Below are 19,815 nucleotides of genomic sequence, written 5' to 3' on the forward strand. Positions count from 1 at the left end.
CAGTCTACTTCTGAAAAATCAGCCACTAAAAACCCTATGGAGCACAGTTCTCTGATAACGCAGGGGGTCACCATTAGTCTAAGTTGACTCAACAGCAGCTGGTAATGTTTGGGCAGCAGTCACAGCTTCCTGATATTTGCTGTCTTCACACTGAGCAGATGTGTTCCTTCAGACTCTTCCAGAAGTGTGGAGGAAGAGGTGCTGTGAGAGCCAGGACTGACTCCCTTAATAAGGCTTTCCTTTGATCTTATTTTCTCAGAAGGAGATATGGGTTGGTTTGTCATGTCCAAGCATGAAACAGCTGTAGAGTTCTTTCTAGGTCCATTTCAGTCTAAGGGTAACTGCCTAATAGCTTCTGGCAGGCTGTAAAGTTGCACAGCAATAGTCTCAGAGTGTCTATGATAGAGAGCTTTGTTCTCCCTGTAGGAACAGGGACCTAAGACACATGGAAGTTGAAGGTAGGAACCTCCTAGAGCCATGCCATGAACTTCTCGGCGCATCTCAGCCAACTGGGAGTCCCATCTCAGCCAACTGGGAGTCCCTTACACCTAGAGGTATTTGAGCAAAGATTGGGTGACCCTGTTGGGAAGGTGCAAGAGAAATGGCAGATTGTTTCCTCTAGGGTTCTTTCCAACATTGAGGGGTCCTATAAGGGTTTTTGTTGTTATTGTTGGTTCCCTCTAATCCCAGTGTGATTTTATCAAAATCTCTGGCATAAAATAGAGCTTTTGAGGTTGGAATAAAATCGCCTATTTTGAGAACAATTATAAATGATTGGTGATTACAGATTCAAAGTACCAAATTAGACGATGTAATAGAGGATAATCTATTCATACCTCTTAAAAAAGATGTAAAATTCATGATTTGTCCAATTTCCTATTGAGTAGAGAAAGCCTTATGCGTGCAGATTAAAATGTGTTTGCCTTTGCTCGCTTCTCTGTTCAGGTGTAGGGCTGTTGTGATCCTTTCAGGCTTTCAGGCTTTGGGATTTTGGTTCAGAGAATGAACCTTTCTCAAATTCTCCCTCAGAGGCCCATTCACGCTCTGTATACACTTGGAGGGTCCATTCCTATGATTCCCTGTATACAATTCTCTGTTAAGACAGTTTCCACTTACTTTTCTTCCACAAGTACTTGAGAAAGCAAAGCTATCCAGTCATGGTGGGTTTTCTTAGACAGAAATGTAAAGATGAAAAGAAGTATGCCTGAAGAGTGAAACCTAGTTACCTGGAATTCAGTCAACCAGAACTTGGCTAACCAGCTGTCCTACCAGTTTATGTTTCACCAATAGTCTTGAGCTCTTCAAGACACCAAAGAACCTTCTGAATCATCAAGAAAAAATTAATTTTGTTGCAAATGATTATAATGGTGAATGGGTTTGGTTTTATTCTAACTTGTTGAGTAATGGCAAGCCATGTTTAAACTGTCAGGTAACTAGCTGTGTACTAACTCAGACTCTTGAGTAATCAAATACCCATGACCCCATAGCATGCATTGGCCCCTAGCAAGTGCAGCATACATGAATGTAGAGGAGCTGTTTGACCTGAGACCATGACTAGTCACACGAACACCGCGAGGAAGAAGGAAGAGATCTTGGCTCTTTGGGGATCTCCGCTTTGACATTAGCCCTTTCACCATTCATACAAGAAAGAATCGATTCTACCTCCTGAAACAGCCAAATCAAACGGGCCGCTGGTGACCCCAGAGTGGGTCCCATCAGAACGTTTGCTTTACCTTCTCTGCCCCACCCTCGTGCTGCACCTCAGGGTAACCGTCTCTCCTCTGTGCTTCCTGTCTGTGTTGTAAATTGAACCTACAGTGTGCTGTACTCAAGCTTTATTTATTTTTCTCGTGGTGCTAATTGTTTTCTGTATCAAGCATTTCCCCTACTAACCTAGCAGTTTTCTCCTTCTCTTTTTTACAGGGTTGTCATGTCCACTTCTTAAACGTAGCTCTTCCTTCTCTCTATCCTCTTCCACCTTCCCCTGCACAAAAACACTCGCCTTGGTTTTCGTCGCTCCTGAGCCACAGCTTCCAGCCATCTCTCCACCCTGAAGGATGCACTGTGTGTTCTGGTAGCTTCGATCTCCTGCCTTCTTGTGTCTCAATCTTTGTGCTCCTTTGCAGGCAGCCACGGCCCCCAGTAAGGAAAGAGGCTTGTGCATTAATCTGCCTGAGATGAGACCCATCTTCCTTCCTCTTCAGATCAGGCTAGTTTAAAATTTTACCGAGGAAATATTGAAACCTCCTATTCGTGATTAAATATAAGCCCACATGTATTTTGAAATCATCAGATGAACAGAAGGAGTGCATCTTTAAGCTGGTAACACCTTTTCCTTTCTTTCTGTTAATATGTATATATTTTAATCACATACGAGAATCATTTTCAGTTTTCTATAGGCATACATCTACATTAGCATGCAGTCAGTATGGGGTACTTGCCCTGCATGAGTGTCTTTCTCTGGAAGATGTAATTTACCATGAGCTGAAATCATCAAGTTCTGATGTTCTTAATGCCTGGCTTAATATTCCTCACTCTATTTCATTTTTTCTCATTTTTTAATTTTCTCCCAGCTCACTGAATTGTGGCAACCTAATCAACCATTATTCCCCAAACTATCCAATGGAATTTTGCAGCTTGCATGTAAATTATTGTAAAAGCCTGGTCTATTGTTGTCGTTCCTGACACCCCCACTCTTTTGGGGGGAGCTGTTTAGAGTCATGTACCAGCTGTGCTCTACATCTATTTGCCTTCCTTAATAAGTAACATCAGCTCTGGGTTGTTACAATATATTCATATTGGAACAAGCTGGGAAATTGAAACACTCAAATACTTGGGTGAAGAATTTGCAAAGGGGACAAAAATTTCCGTTTGTACCCTATGCTAGTATCAACATTTAAAACATTCTACTTAGAAAAAAAAAAATCTAATAAATACTGTGTTTACAAGTTTCTCATCTCTGGAGCTTGTATCTGGCGCCATGTACCTGTTAGGACCGCGGGAGGTTAGTGACCCAGAGATGGTTGAAATGGGAAAGAAAAAAAAGTATCCTCTGAGGCTTCACAAGTCTTGCAGATGTGGTAACGCTGCGTGTGAGCGCTGCCCTCCTGCTGTCTGTTTTTAAAACCCCGTCACGATGCAGTGTGTTCACTTTGGAGAAACTCTTCAGAAGACGGCCATGCTTGCATCACTGAGCCACTGGGGTGATTTCTTCCCTCAGAGTACCAGCATCCTGTGCTGCTTTAAATGGACACCTGTAAATCATTCCAAGGAGCCCTAGTGGTACAATGTTTAAGCACTTGGCTGCAAACCAAAAGGTCAATGGTTCAAACCCACCAGGAACTCTGCAGGAGAAAGACCTGGCAAACTGCTCCCGTAAAGATTACAGGCTAAGAAACCCTATGGGGGCAGCTGTGCTCTGTCACCTGGGGTTGCTATCAGTCGAAATTGGCTCGGCTCGACTATATACAACAACAGATCACTCCAGAGTGTGGAGACGGTTCCCATTTACAAACAACAAATCAATTCTCAGAGGCCACCTCTACACCGATGAAATGAATTCACACTTGGGGCCCAAACTTCTTTTGCCTGTTGGGTGTGATCTACCTGTGCAGTGTGTTTTTGTCCTTGTTACTATGTCCAAAGAAACCCTGGTGGCTTAGTGGTTAAGAGTTCAGCTGCTAACCAAAAGGTCAGCAGTTCAAATCCACCAGCTGCTCCTTGGAAATCCTATGGGGGCAGTTCTGCTCTGTCCTATAGGGTCCCTATGAGTTAGAATTGACTTGATGGCAACGAGTTTATATCTTACCACAGTAAAACAAACAAAAAACTTTAAATGAAAATTTAAAAAGCCTAAATGGCAGAATAAACATCAGTTGTCAAATACAAAGAGAGACAGAGAGAAGAAAAGATTAGGGCAAAGTCTTCACCTCTCTGGGTACCCTCTGGGCAGGTAAACTATGGCTCCTCCCAGCTTCAGTGAGGGTTCTCCCCTCCCCATAAACTCTCTACCCCCTACTGGGCAGCACCACTTGCCTTATCATTCAAAGGAAACACATGGTGGTTAAGTGCCAGACTGCCTGGGTTCAAATCCCACCTCCACCATCTCCACCCCAGTTGTGTGGCTGTGCGCCAGTTAGCTCATCTCTGACCTCAGTTTATCTGTAAAAGGAAGGTGACAAAAGTACCAATGCCATAGGGTTGTTGGGACGACTAAACGAGTAAATATAAAATGTGCTTCGTACAGTGCCTGGCTAGGTAAGTGTTTGCTGCTTTTGCTATTCCCAAAACTCTCCCTGCTTCTCACACCCAGCCATTGTGAATTATGGAGGCTTCCAGGTAGAGGTGTCCCATGCACGGCTGTTTGCTGAGAAGCCATTGCCAAGTTAATGCACACCTGTTGTCACACTTTCTGAACACTTGCAGGGCCCCAGGTTGGGAGACCACGGTTGTCCACTAGATTGGGAGACCATGGTTGCCCACTAGATACAGTCAGCCTGTGAGATGGAGTCCCAAGTTGGGAGAGCACAGTTGCCCACTACATACAGACAGCCTGAGAGATGGGAATAGCGCCCCCGCCCCCACCCGCCTTTGCAGCAGTGACTCAAGGCCATCCTGAGTTCATTTAAGAGCAGGGACAAGGAGGGTCCAGTCAACAAAGCCTCGTTGTCCAACCTGCTTCATGCTAGTGCTCACGTTTGATGTTCGCTGTGCCTTTTGTTGTGGGCTTTGGGACAAGAAACACAGATTATTCTACTGGAGAGAGAAAATGGCACCTGGACATTGGAAATTCATCCTGACCCAGGCAGTGAGAATGGAGTCCCATCATTCACCTGCACCTCTTTGCAGAGTGGTCACTCGCTTATATATGAACTAATCTTCACCTCGTGGCTTTTTCTGAAAACGGACTTGTGAGCGATCAGTCCACGGCCTGGCCACCAGGGGCGTGTCTCTTTTTCAGGTTGGACTCTGTCAGGAAGAATTCTCTGGGTGACCCTTGCCATGGCCAGGTCTGGGCAGCTGGAATGCATACAACTCCCAGTATGGGGGAGGCACAGCCATGGTCTTGTGTCTTAGTAGGTGTGTTCCTTTGTGACTCACAAGTTCCTAGGCAGAGCAGTCCTGGGTGGGAGGTGGGGGTCACAGTAATAGTATTGATTTCAATTTTATTAGCTCTTCCTCAGCTTGTTGACATAGGACCAACCCCGTCATTTCCAAAGCCCACCAGTCCAGGAGGCCCCAGGAGTCTGTCTTGTGTAGGCGGGTTGTCATCTGTCTGAGAGTCTTCCCTCTAATTTGAGGCCCGCTGTCCTTGAGGCTACTTGCAGGCCCTCAGCTGCTTGCACTCTGCTGCTTCCTGTGGTGAGAATGTGAGTGCAGGTCTTAACCGCCCATGGCCCCAAAAGCTGCCAGACTGGAAAAGCCAGAGTGCTGGGTTGTTCCCGGTGGAAAGGAAAAATGCCCCTGTGCTTGACCTCAGCAGCCCCTGACCCTTGGGGCTGACCTGTTCCCCTCTCCTGTCACAAGCAACTCCTTCAGCCTCTGCCCACAGCCCTTCTCTCCCCAGACCTTAGCTGCCCCCAGATGGAGACAGGCAGGGAAACCCCCACCCCACATCTTGCCCTCAGGCACCTCCCCCAAAGCTCCTCCTCAAAGGCCCCTTCTCCCCCCTCCCCACCCCAGAACAATTGTTACAAGCAAACACCTATGGTCCGCTTGGCTCAGAGGCAGCTGAGTCCCCAAGGGCAGCTGAGAAACCCCCTGCTGCGTTTGAAGAAGTCTGTTTGCTCACCTGTTGTTGTTAGGTGCCCAGCTCATAGTGACCCCATCTGACAGAGTAGAACTGCCCCATAGGGTTTCCTAGGCTATAATCTTTATAGGAACAGATCATCAGGTCTTTCTCTTGCAGAACCACTGGGCAGGTTCAAACCACCAACCTTTCAGTTAGCAGCCATGTTAAGAGTGCTTTACCATTGCACCACCAAGCCTCCTTTCTGTCCACCTGCTGTCTCCTTTACCTGATGAGGGACCTCTCTTCTGATGCTGTGAGCTGGCAGTAGCCAGTGGCAGTGGCAAGACTACACGGAATGACAGCAGCTACCAGCTGTTGAGCTCTGACCATGTATCTGACGGGAGTGCTTCACGTGCATGACATAACAGGGAGCTTCAGTCCCACTTTACAGATGGAGAAACTGAGGCCTGGGAGAAGTTAACGGTACCTTAACTGACATCCAGATCCAGGCCTGGTGGGCTTCAAATCCCATGCTCTTAACCCTTTCAGTACTCCCAGGCTTCTGAATTCCAGAATGATTGCCAAGGAGGGCCCAGAAGACAGTCCAGAACAGTGCAGCTGCCCCCAGAATTGGAAGCAGCTGTCCCATTGAGCTATAATTAGGTTCCTCATTTAAAAAAACTGATGTGGTTTAAAAACGCTCAGTGCAGATAGAATGAAATCAACGATTATGGAAATTCTGTGCTAAATTTAATTGCAGTCTGCCTGGCTTTTGAAATGCTTGCTAGTGTCAATTAGAGACATTTTGTAGAAAATTTAAATTGAGTAATTGAGCAATTGTATCCAGCATTCTGGGTTTGGGCTAATTCTTTTATTTTGACCTCAGTGAGGATACGGCTTCGAGTTGCTTCTGCCATGTGCTCAGTTGTCCTGCTCACCTTTCCTGCAGCAGCTGCACAGTGATGGAGGGAATTTTCTGGAACTCTCCCTAGGAATCTGGATTTTATCACCTTTTATGGCTTGGGCTCTTATTGACATCAGGGGCTGCTATTCTGAGCTCATTTGGCTCCAAATGAATTTCCAGTAGCGGCTTTTTTTTTTTTTAATTGAATTCTGCCTTCCTGTGGCTATCATCCTTTCTCATTACTTTCTAGATCATTCTTTGTTCCTGGCCTTAAGATGAACGCAGTGGCACTCTCTCTGACAACTCCAGAGCCCCTTGCAGCCCTCACTGTCTGCCTCTCCCTCCTTCCTGTCCCCTTGGCCTCTTCCTGAATCTGTGGCTTGCTGAGGCTGGGCTCCGTTGAGAGTTTGAGGAGACACGGAGGGGTCTAGAACTGACTGGGTTTTCCTGTTGTTGTTTTATAGAAATCACTATTCTAGAAGATTCTAAAACATGCTTCTGACATCATTATAAGTGGCATGCATTCTGCAGTTCCACAGGCATTGTACAAAGGCCTAGCTCTCGCACAATATAGAGATTTGGGTCATCTTCTGTAAAGATGTAGCTGGGAAGATACAATTTTGTGTCTTTTCGGTTCCATTTTACAGTATTTATTAGAACTTTACCTCTACAGACTAGACTAGTCTACTTTAAGCCTATTTCTGCTGAAAAGAGTTCAGTCAAAATGCTACCACTCCTGAAAATAAATACCACAAGAGGGCAATAAAGACTTGCAAATGAAGGATTCCATGAAAAATTGCCCAGCAGATAGCAGTGCCCTTCTGCCTGTATCGCTTTACTCTTAATGGACATGAAAATGGGATCACTGCTTTCTGCTCCCAGTTACCCCGTGTCTTTAGGGAATCATTAGGGTGCCAGAAGGATAAGATGTCAAACACTTCTCTCCGTCTGGATTTGCTGTGTCCTTTGCTCCTTGCCTGCTTGCAGAGGGCTCAGCCCATTTCAAGTCTGCTCTGCTTCCTTAGTGGCAGGGAGTTCCCCACGTGTAAGTAATCCTGATGACAGCCTGAAAAGCCATCAACTTCGATGACATCAGTGAGTTCACTTGGCTCCTGACCCAACCACAGCAGACTCATAAAGTTCAATGTGGCGGCATTAATCCCACAGCGGACTATTTTTAGCAGGAAAGGATATAGATTTCAAAAAATTAATAAGTGTCAGAAATACTTTAGCAATGGTATGTCATGGCCATATCTGCTCACATTAGGGCTTCCATGAAGATGGGTGTCAGGCAAGGGTGTCTTATCAGCTCCCTGGTGGGAGGGAGACAGTATTTTACAGACGGAAAAACTTAGGAAGGATAGGTTTTGGGTCCCAGGATTCTTGTGTAAGTCTGGGCTCTTAGCAACTGAGAGAGCCAAAGTGAGGGGATATCAGCTTTCCTGGAACCCATTTAGCGGGTGAGACAAGAAGTGCTACCTCATCCCAACAATGGTGAATCAGCCAGCTTAACAGACGAGTTAAGGAGCCCTGATGGTGCAGTGGTTAAGCACTCAGCTGCTAACCAAAAGGTTGGCTTGTAAGTTCAAACCCACCCAACTTTTCCACGGGAGAAAGACCTGGCAATCGGTTTCAATAAAGATTACAGCCTAGAAAACCCTATGGGGCAGTTCTACTCTGTGCTGTGGGATCACTAGGTGTCATAATCAACTCGACGGCAACAGGTAACAGATAAGTTAACAGTCAGTGGACAAAACCTAGAAAATGGAGGAAGAAATAGGTTGGCTGTAAATAAAATAACACAGCAGGTTGCTGCAGGCATGTCATACTGGGTACACAAAGAACCAAGCACTTTGCTTTTACACACTGGGCGAAATGCTAATACGTCCCAGGCCCCTCATTTGTCCTCAGATGGCATATGGCTCAGTTACCATGACAACAGCAGTCTTCTGGCTTCCTGTGAATCCGTTTTAACAGTGGCAGAAGCCTGAGTGGATGTGTCCACTTCTCATATTTCTCATTAAGAAAATGACAGTGTGTTTTCCTTTATAACTTTGCTCTACCGAGCAAATGCTTCACTCACCATGCTGTTTGACTGCAAAACTTTGCGTTTTTTTCTGTACTAGTGAGCATCCCAAGCATCAAGGAAGGGGCTGAGTCATTTAATTCAAGTGCAGTTTGAGGTTCTTAATTGTTGCTGTTCTGATGGGTTGGCAAGGAGATATCAACATTTTATTTACGTCTAAATTCGAGTGAGGATGAGTGATTTGAAAACCTGCATGATCTAAGACCAAAACAAACAAACAAACAAAAAAACTGTTGCCATTGAGTTGATCCTGACTCAGAAAGCCTCTAGGACAGAGTAGAACTGCCCCATAGGGTTTACAAGGAGCACCTGGTGGATTTGAACTGCCGACCTTTTGGTTAGCAGCTGAGCTCTTAACCAATGCACCACCAGGGCTCCTAATCTGGGACAAAAAAAAACCAAAACCAAACCCACTGCTGACGAGTCAATTACCAACTCATAGTGACCCTACAGGACAGTGTAGGACTGCCCCCACAGAGTTTCCAAGGAACACCTGGTAGATTCCAACTGCCAACCTTTTGTTTAGCAGCAGTAGTTCTTAACCACTACGCCACCAGGGTTTCCATAGGGGTTAGCAAATTACAGCCCAACAGCCAAACCCAGGTTCCTGCCTGTTTCTGTAAATAAAACTTATCAGAGCACAGCCACGCTCATTCACTCATTTGTTTATGTAGCTTTCATGGTATGAGAGCAGAGTTGAGTAGTTAAAATAGCGACAGTATTTGGCTGGCAAGGCTGAAAATATTTACTGTGTGACCGTTTATAGAAAAAGTTTGCTGACCCCATGATACAGGAGGATGGGCGCTGGATTCAAAGACTGAGGGCCTGGATTCAGAGCCCAGGGACCAACAATGATTTAGAAACATCACTTAGCTCCTCTGGGTCTCAGTCTTCTCATCTGTAACATTAAAAAAAAAAAAAACATTGCCATGGAGTCAGTTCCAACTCATAGTGACCCATAGGACAGAGTAGAACTGCCCCATAAGGTTTCCAAGGCTGTAATCTTCACAGAGGCAGACTGCCACAGCTTTCTCCCGGGAAGCAGCTGGTGGGTTCGAACTGCCGACTTTTTGGTTAGCAGCCAAGCTCTTTAACCACTGAGCCACAGGGTTCCTTCATCTGTAACATTGGTGGCCTCCATTAGCTTGCCTCCAAATTCTTTTCAAATTCCAAAAGCTCTGTCACCCTTCTGCTGTTAATAAAAGATCACATCCTGGATGGAGAACCATCAGCACAGGGAGGGGATGACCCTCTGGGGTGACCCGGGGTCGTCTGAAGGAAGGATGTAGTAGAAGGTAGCATCCATGTCCTTTCCTAGAACACCCCAGCTTGCAGCTGTAGGCAGTAGACTGAACCTCTCTGGACCTTGGTGTCTTCATCTGCACCATGGGCAGGTGGGACCTTGCTGTGGCTCTGAGAAGTTCCTGCAGGTGCCAATAGGGAAAGAAGTGATGCCCACCTGTGATTGGCTGTTCACCTGTGAGTCCCCAGCACAGGGCAAGTGATGAGGTGGGCTGAGGAGGAGGTGCACAAGAGCCCTCAGCAGTTTCTGTGAAAGGAACGTGGTCAGATTAAAATGTCCACCCTCATGCCATTGGGCAGTGGGTGGCACCAGCCTTTCCTCTGGGCCCAGCAGTTCCACACATAGGGCTTTATCCTGGGGAGATCAGGGACAGGCATGCAGGTGTGGGCAACAAAGCCGTTCATCTCCACGCTCCTGAAAACTGGGTGCCCAACAAGAGAGAATGCTTAAATAAACTAGAGTAGAGCCATGCAGAGGGATATTACACAGAGCCCTGGTGGCGCAGAGGTTAAGAGCTTGGCTGCTAACAAAAAGGTCAGCGGCTCAAATCCACCAGCCATTCCTTGGAAACCCTATGGGGCAGTTCTACTCTGTTCTGTAGGGTCACTACGAGTCAGAATTGACTCAACAGCAATGGATTTGGTTTTGTGGTTTTTAAAATTATGTGGTAGAACCAAAAAGGCCAAGAAGTAGTACTATGTAAATCTAAGGGGACACTATAAAAGGCAGAACATAGATGTGCAACTATATAATCAGTAACATTGGGTAGAATCAAGGCAGAGTTAGATTTTGGATTTGGCACCAATTAAATGTTGATACCTCTTAGATCTTGAATGAAACTGTCACCCTTTCTATTGGTTTTCTTTAAAAGTAGTGTTTAAGTATTGCAGAGGCTAGTGCAAAGTATAATAATAAACTTGTTTATATAAAAAAATTATGTGGTAGAAGAATACTATTGTAAAGAAGTTCACAACATATTAAGGAGAAAAGCGGGTTACAAACAATATAATTCTGTAGATGTCAAATAAGAAAACAGGAACATGCATGCCAAGAGACAAGGCTAGAAGAATACCCACCAATATGTTAACAGCGATTATCCCTGGGGGAGATAATTACCAATATTTTCCATTTTCTTCTTTTTAAATCTCCTAAAATGAAGATGTGCTACTTTTATAACAAGAAGCATGACATTATTGTAGAAATTATTTAAAAGCAGGAACTCTGCCCTTTTACACATTTTATACTAAAAGCAGTTGCCTTCCCAAATACTCATGCGTTCCTTCCTTCACTCTAAAAGTATCTGAGGACCACCATGCCCAGGCACTGTTCTAGGTAAGGGGGATATGCCAGTAAACAATACAGGCCAAGTCTCTGTTCTCTGGTGGAAAGATGCCGATAGTAAACAAGTAGAGAAATATATAATACTGAGGTGGTGAGAAGATGGTGAGGAAATACAAACCACAGGGAGGGGACGGGGTGCTGTGGTGGACAGGGAGGGGAACATCTCAGTGTGAAACCATCATCTGAGCAGAGATGGGGAGGGAGAGATGGAAAGAGACTTAAGACAATCTGGGTCAGAGGAAGCAGAAAGTGCAGAGGGCCTCAGGCGGGAGCAGCCTTGGCATGTTCCAGAAGATGAAAAATCATGTCGTCAGAGAACAGTGGACATTTTATTTACTCCAGCTGCGCTGCCAGGAGGCTGTAATGTTCACCAAGTGACTCCATTTTAACCTGCTGCCCAGTTAGTGACTAGAAGGTGGTAGATGTCATAACTGGTGGCTTGCTAGAGTACACAGGCCATACCCCATTAAGTGTATTTTTAGAATCTTCTTCCCACTTCCGTTGTGTTTTTTGTTTGTTTCTGAAATACTCGATCTCTCAACATTGCAGTAGGTACAGGTAAATACCTTATAGGTAGGATAGTATGCAGAGGTCCCTTGTTACATACAGCATAGCTGTTTCTATTAACCATACTCAGTTTCTGATAATAGCACTAAAACACCATCAGTCTTCTTATTTTGCCAGGGTTGTTCAGATAAGCCCTGAATTCAGAATATTCTCATTATACAAAAAAAATGGTAGAAACCCACAATTATTAATTTGTTTCTGTGGTTGGTCATCGCCAGCCAGTCCGTCCTCGGCATCTTAGAAGTAGAAAGGACCTTGTCAGGTTCATCCCTCTAACACTGCAAACATCCTTGAACAATATATTCATCAAAGCCACATTTTCTATTATGCTGGGAGATACTGTATTACTGAAGACACATTCACAAAATGGGTGAGAATGAGCACACTTAAGATGTTGTTGTTGTTAGGTGCCATCCAGTCGGAACTGACTCATAGTGACCCAGTGTACAACAGAACAAAACGCTGCCCAGTCCTGTGCCATCCTCACAATCGTTGTTATGCTTGAGCCCATTGTTGCAGCCATCTCATCGAGGGTCTTCCTCTTTTTCACCGACCCTCTACTTTACCAAGCATGATGTCCTTCTCCGGGGACGAGTCCCTCCTAATAACATGTCCAGAGTACATGAGATGAAGTCTTGCCATCTTCACTTCTAAGGTGTATTCTGGCTGTACTTCTTCCAAGACAGATTTGTTCATTTTTCTGGCAGTCCATGGTATATTCAATATTCTTTGCTAACAGCATGATTCAAAAGCAGCAACTCATTTAAAATGGAATGTAGTTAAACATTAAACCATATTTCACAGGGCTACCCAAGGGGCCGTGAGTACAGAAGAGGGCCAGTGGGAGACTTGGGGTCACCTTTAAGACTGCATTCTTCCTGCAGATGAATCTTGGGACTTGAACTCATATGAAAGACAGGAGCCCTGATGGCGCAGTGGTTAAATGCTCGACTGCTAACTGAAAGGTCGGCAGTTCGAACCCACCAGCTGCTCCACAGGAGAAATATGTGGCAGTCTGCTTCCATAAAAATTCACAGCCTTGGAAACCCTATGGGGCAGTTCTGCTCTGTCCTGTAAAGCGGATCACCTGAGGTGAATGTGAATACGGCAAATGCTGTGAGTCGGAATCAACTTGGCAGCTGTGGATTTGGTTTGGTTTGGTTGAAAAAATTCTGGGAAGAGTGCTACTTTATCATATATATAACATAGGGCAGCATTTATGACAATACACTTCCCGCATGAGTTTGTTGCAATTTTAATAATCAAGGTCTTTTCCTGCACAAACATTAGCCCCCCCCCCCCCACTTCCAGGGGGCTACAGAAGCTGCCCTGGAAATCAGGGTGAGTGGCCAGAGCTAGGACCCACTTCTTCCCAGCCTATCAGCAAGGATAGAAGCCCACAGGGATGTGCCTCAACCTCCCAGCAGGTTACGAGCCCCTGCACATCCCAGTGGATCACAGAGCTGTGACCTGTGCGTCAGCCAGGCTGACCTCTGACCACCAAAGCTAGTATGTATTCATTATACACAATTCCAACATTGCTGAGTATCTATGGTGTTAGGTCAAACCATTAGAAATTGCCATTTCTGTAGGTCAGGTTGTCCTGTCTCAGCAGTTGCACTCGGTTCAGCCTATTAGGAAACGAACATCTCCTGCACTCCTACCCCTCAGAGATCGGCACAGGCGGGTTTGTGGTGCATCCTTCTCCCAATTTTAATTTGAAAACACCTCCTAATAGCGAGCTGAATGCGTGGAGCCACCCAGGGTTACACACGGACGAGAACGCCAACACAGATGTTTACACACACACGTACCTTGCTACAGCCCCAGCCTGTGAGAGTTGCATTTGCCGTATTCACATTCACCTCAGGTGATCCGCTTTACAGAAGCACCGCCGGAGGAATCCTTAACATTGTGGACACCTTCAATGATGACGAAATGGCATCACTTTGTAAGACTATACACAGTGTGTAAAATGAGACACACGTTGGTTACTAGTGAGTGCTCTGATGGGGAGAAACACTGCCCATTCTCACAACCTGCTAATGCAAGGAGCACCGCGCTGCCAAACTTGCTCTCAGTGCGCTCTCGTTCAGGTCAGCTAAAAAGCCTGGGGTTCTGGTTCGTTTAATCAGAGTCCGATAAGCTATGCTGTGTTTTAGTCTAATTTTTAAAAAAGCATATTAACGCTTCCACATTTAAAATCACTTTCTTTATTCTATTTTACAACACCATATGTCATCGTTGCTCTTTTATTTCCTTTTTTAAATTTCCATGCCATTTTAATAATCAAGGCCTTTTCCTGCATGAATCTTAGTCCCCGTTCCAGGGGGCTACAGAAGGTGCCCCGGAAATCAGGGTGAGCGGCCGGAGCTAGAACCCACTTCTTCCCCTGCCGGCCAGCAAGGATGGAAGCCTGTGGGGACGTGCCTTGGCCTCCCAGCAGGCTGTGAGCTCCTGCACATCCTGCACGTCCCTGCTGGTCACACAGCTGTGACCTGGGATTCAGCCAGGCTGACCTCTGACCCAGATCACCTGTGATTGTTCAGCGAATCCCGGGGGCCTTCAGTCCATGGTCAGGAGGCAGGTGTATACCAGAAACTTGAGGGGAAAGGCTAACAGCGTCTCCTTCCTGGGGCAAAGGACAAAAGACCAGGGTGAAGGCTCTGACGTGAGATATTCTCACAAAAGATGCCTCCGTTCACCTTCAGCACTGGCCAGAAAAATTGTCTTATTACCAGCACATTCCAGATGAGGAGCCTGAGGCTCAGAGAGGTAGTGTAGCCTTCCCAGAGGCACAAAGCAATATGGGTAAGGCCAAGATTGGATCCAGGCTACTTGGAATCCATGTCCAGGGCCCTTTCCAGAGTTGCCCGTTGATTTTATATCATAATTGAAGAATGTTGAAGCTCGAAAGGATCTCAAGGACCACTGAATCTGAAGGGAACTTGGGGAAATATACCGACTTAGACCAGTACACAGGAATCGCCTGAGTGTCTCATTAGAAGTGCAGGTTCTGATTGAGTAGGTCAGGGGTGGAGCTTGAGAGTGCATATCTGCCCAGCTTCCAGGTGCTGCTGGTCTGCAGACCGCACCCTGAGTAGCAGGGATGTAGACCCCAGCATTGCACTGCAAGTTCTTCAGAAGAGAGGCCACTTCTTATTGCTCTCAGGTCTGGGGCAAGGTGGACACACAGATATTCACAGATTAAATGAACAAATATTCTAAAATCAGACACAAGGAACCACGTGTCCTTAGCAGGAACTCTGTGCTGGACGCCACTAGACACTCAAGAGAAAACAGAAATGAATAGGAAAAAATAATAGGAGGCACTAGGCATTGAGCACATGCTTAGTACCAGGAACTGTGCCAAACATTGTCATATCTACTCCTCCCAAGAGCCACTGGAATCACCTCATCTTACAGATGAAGGACCCAAGGCTCAGAGCAGTTCAGGAATTTGTCCACAGTTACCCAACAATGTGTAATAAAGTCAGGATTCAAACCCTGGCCTCTCAGCTTCTATGCTCTGCTGCCCTCAACCAGCGTCATCGGAGCTGAGGAGGTATCCCACCTGGCAGAGGGCTGGAGGAAGGCTCCATGAGAGAACAGAAGGGCTGCAAGCCACTCTCCATCATATGGACACTGCTCAGAACCTGGGCCTCTGTCCATTGTCTTCATGTGACTGTTGGAAATCAGTAGGATAGAATTCGGGATGGGGAATGTACCAGCCAGGAGGATTGGTAATGGGCTGATATCTGCTTGGGTTAACAGCCTCAGCTGGTGCTCTGCTCTGGTGTCAATCTTTGGGAGACATTCTGCATTTTTACCTCCAAGGTTTGAATTCTCTTTGCTCAGGGACCCCAGCAGGGCGTCTGGCTGCGTGGGGCCATGTTTGCATTGCTATAGTAGAGATGTCAGCACTCTTATTCTTATGCCTACCTTGGGTTTTCTGAAATCTCTCAGTTAGACTATTGGCTTTGTCTTTATCCCTAGACATATTGATTTTATTTGTACTACTGTTGAATTCTGAATTACTTTCTTGCCAACTAGAGTTATGTTAGCAATATGCAAGCTGGAAGGGGCAGATCTCTTTGTCCTGCTGGGAGACCAGTTGCCCGACAAAGTATTCGAGCCAAAAAAAAAAAAAAAGCTGAAAACAAGAACAGTCAGCTTGAGGCTTCTTGCTGCTTTTTAAACCAGAGATCCCACTAGGTCTTGGGCAGGCGGGACTTCTCATCAGAGGAATGTCTGTACTGAGGCACTCCTCTGAGGGCATGGCTTTGGCTTGCTGGCCTAGGGAACTAGTCTGGCATGTCCTCTTGGGTGGGTCACTGTGTGGCTGGCCTCCCTAAAGGCAGGTATGCTCTCCCACCATTTCTCAGCTGGAGATTGTGGAGGGAAAGAGTTTAGATCTTAATATGATCCATCCTGTGGCTGAATGGAGGACAGGGGCGGAAGCAGGGGGACCAGCAAGGACACTGCTCAACAGCGCTACTAGAGACAGAGGCAGCATCATCCAAAAGGTGGCGACGGAGGTGATGAGTGGAGGGCAGGTCCTCGATACCATCTGAAGGTAGATTTGATGTCTCTAGCTGCAGGATGTGATTGAAAGAGGCATGAGATAAGTAAACTACACCCATCAATACGTATTTACAAGTTGTGATATGAGCTGTTGAGGAAAGGACCAGGGTGCTGTAAAGGAGAACAGCAGGAGGTCTTTGGGGAGGGGTTCTCTGAGGAAATGACAGTTTAGTTGCTGGGACCTGAGGGTGAGGAGGAATGAGACAGGAGAAAGTGGGTGGTGGAGCTGGAGTGGGATAACACAGGCAAAGTCTGAGGCAGGATCACACTGGGACAAGCATGGCAGAACACGGCTGACAAAAAAGGGCTGGAATTAGCAGGACAGAGGCATAGCTGAATGTGGGTTGGAGGTCAGGGGGGATCCAGCCCTGGCCTGTCGCTGTGCAGACCACACTTCTGGGGGTCCTTTGTGGTTCCTCCGGCCTCCCCACCCTTCAGTGACAAAGCTGCTAGGGTATCTACCAGCTGTCTCTCCCAACATCATGATTTATGAGACCCAGATTGAGAGAGAGCAGGACTTGCCCAGACTCAGGTCCAGACCACTGACATTGTGGCATCACAGAGTTTTCCACCCCAGAATTGCTGCTTTTGACAACTCTCAACATTGGAGATGGTTCCTTGTCATTTGGCAGCAAGGCCTGCAGGTGTCAGTGTGGAAATAACCCTTGAAGCTATAGGGAACCGTTGGAAAAATGGCACCCAGGTTGGCAGAAGTGGCTGCAAGATGGCCCACCTGGCCACTGTTACCTTGGGCTGGCTCTGGACAGGAAGAATCCATTCTAACCCTCTGGCCAGGCTGCTGAGAAGCAGCCCTCTGTTAGTGAACGTGATCAGTGCAGCAAGCCTGGATCTCCTTCCCAGCCAACCGCCTGCTCCACTATCTGCTTCTTGCTAAAAACACACGAGGATGGAAGACAATTGGGTGCCTTCCTCTGTTCAGTTCCACCTCCTGGGAGCAGGCATCTCCCTTGTTGATGTTCCCCCTGGACCACAGGATTGATTGCATACCAGAGTCCAAAATCATAGTGCAGTAGAGTGGAATATTCTGCCCTGGCTTCAGAAGTACTTGAATATAAAAATGCTTTTGTATTGACATCTATTTTTGTCTTATCATGAGGAATATATTGTCCCTATAATTAGACTAAGGTCATAGCGCAAAACTCACACAGCCATTGTTTCCTTTGATTCTCAAAGAAGGCGGGAGATGTGCCATATTAAACAGCCCTCATATCTATTCTGGAGGCCCACTGAGTCGCCATTTCCTACATCAGTTCATCTTTCCTCCTTCACTGTCTGCACTGTCCAAGGAGGAAGGAGAAACGCCTCTTTAGGAATGCCAAATGGCCCGGAAATATCTGGCTAGAACCACAATCCTACACACGGATGCTGGGCATCGGCACCAGAATAGCAGCTTCCCCCGGGTGAAAACGCCCTTCCACTGTTTCTTGTACCTCAGAGCAGTGAGTCACTGGGGTCTGGGTCTTTTCAGATGTGATTGTGAAGTTCCTGATAAAACAAAATTAATTTCTCTGTCCCTCTTTCTGATAACAGTCTCCTTTTGTAAATCAGAAGGGCAGAACAGAGTGGTGTCACCCATGTTCTCATTTGAAACTTGGACTGTCTGATTCTTCTTTAGAATTTATACACAGACCGGAAAATTTGTCACCTTGGAACCATTCCCAGGACAGGTACCTGGGGATGGGCTGGTCCTGCAGTTGAGAGGGGTCGTGATGGAACCCGTGTGGTCAAGTCCTACATCTTTCTCACATCTCTTAAAATCCTTCCCATCCTGTGTCGGAAGGGGAGGCCAATTTGTGTACCATCGCGTGCAGTTCAGGTTTTATCTTAATAGAGCTTCAGTGTTCCCGGTTGTTCCCAAGTTCACACATACTTCTTACCTGGCACAGCAGATAGAGGCAGAACATGTCCTTGTTAAGTACTCTCGGTCTTGAGGTGAAAAAGTTGGGCCCATCTTCCCCCCTTATGTTAATATGTCTTTGCCCATTTCATGGGAGCTATACCCGTAAGCTTAATCTCTATGCCAACAAGGTATCTTTTTCAGAGAAGAGCATCGCCCAACAGCTTAGCATCTGGTGAGCCCACTCAGTCTTTCATTTGTTCATTCATTCAACAAAAGGTTTGAGGGCAGACCCTGTGCCAAGGAAACGCTGTGTTAGAGCTGGGCACTCCGAGATAGTTGGCAGGACCCCCTCATCCAATAATCCAACATCCCTCAAATACAGCATGGGAAACAGCGCTCACGCAGTGATTATGGAATGCAGGAACGCTGTTGCCCAAAGAGGAAATAGGAATGATTCTCCTAAGCTTTCTCTGTTGCGAAAGAGAACAATGCAAATTCGCAATCTTTCCTCTGAGAGCTGAGAGCCAGGCCCCCAGTGCCTTGATGACATAGTCAAGCACCCGAATGCTTTCCTTACCTCCTACACCATCTTCTCGGTCCCCTCAAAGGTGCTGATTTGAGTGATAACCTGGCAACTGCTCTGGAGCTGAAAGGCACCCTTCTTAGTCAGGTCTGCTGCATTGGGGGTATAGGGTGTGTGCACTCTCTGATTCAGAATATATCCAAAACAAGAGGCATTGCCCTTGAGCTCAGGGCTGGGCTGTGGCTGTTTAGGCCCATGTTCAAATGCAAAACTGGTGGTGGGACTCCTCCACCCACTCTCGGCTTCTCTGGTCTCTTTAGGGCCCTTGGGCTGACAGTTAGGACACTCCTAGGTGATCCCATTTATCTTCCCTTCTCTGCTGAGCCCTCTTTATGCTGTCATCAGGGGACTCTGACTCCCTAGTGTGACAGTAACCAAGGGCCTGGCTCTCTTCAGTGTCTTTGTGTGACATCGGTCTAGTTTATAAAAACCCATTTTGGTAGCTCACATGTCATCAGCCAGCTATTCTTCGGTCTCAGAGACCACTGTGAAACCAGATTCTCATGGGTAGTGAGAATCTCACCATTTCTTTTCATGGCTCAACGCTTGAGTCACACACACACACACACACACACCCACACATACACACCCTGTTCTTTTTACTGTGCATTTGAAAGTGGCAATCAGTCATCCCCGCAGCATGCTATTTTCTCTCCAGAGGACAATATTCTCCCTTTTTGCGTGGGTATACATTTCTTGGAAAACCTACAAATAGGAAAAACATAAGTACATAATTTATCTCCTTTATTATGTTAACTCCTGAAGCATGGTTTTCCCCCAGAAGTTAGCTGTTATATCTAGAATTAGAACCAGCCTGCCTTTGGCAGGTTCCCGCGATTTGATTCTCAGTTAACT

The 19,815-nt window shown here is 46.4% G+C and overlaps 1 protein-coding gene across 2 annotated transcripts in view; it reads left to right on the plus strand.

Moving 5' to 3' along the window:
* Positions 1 to 19,815, plus strand: part of PRKCA (protein kinase C alpha) — a 490,096-nt gene that overhangs the window by 411,848 nt on the left and 58,433 nt on the right. The window lies entirely within an intron of this gene.

The sequence above is a fragment of the Loxodonta africana genome, chromosome 18, assembly GCF_030014295.1.
Source record: "Loxodonta africana isolate mLoxAfr1 chromosome 18, mLoxAfr1.hap2, whole genome shotgun sequence".
NCBI classification, from domain to species: Eukaryota; Metazoa; Chordata; class Mammalia; order Proboscidea; family Elephantidae; genus Loxodonta; species Loxodonta africana.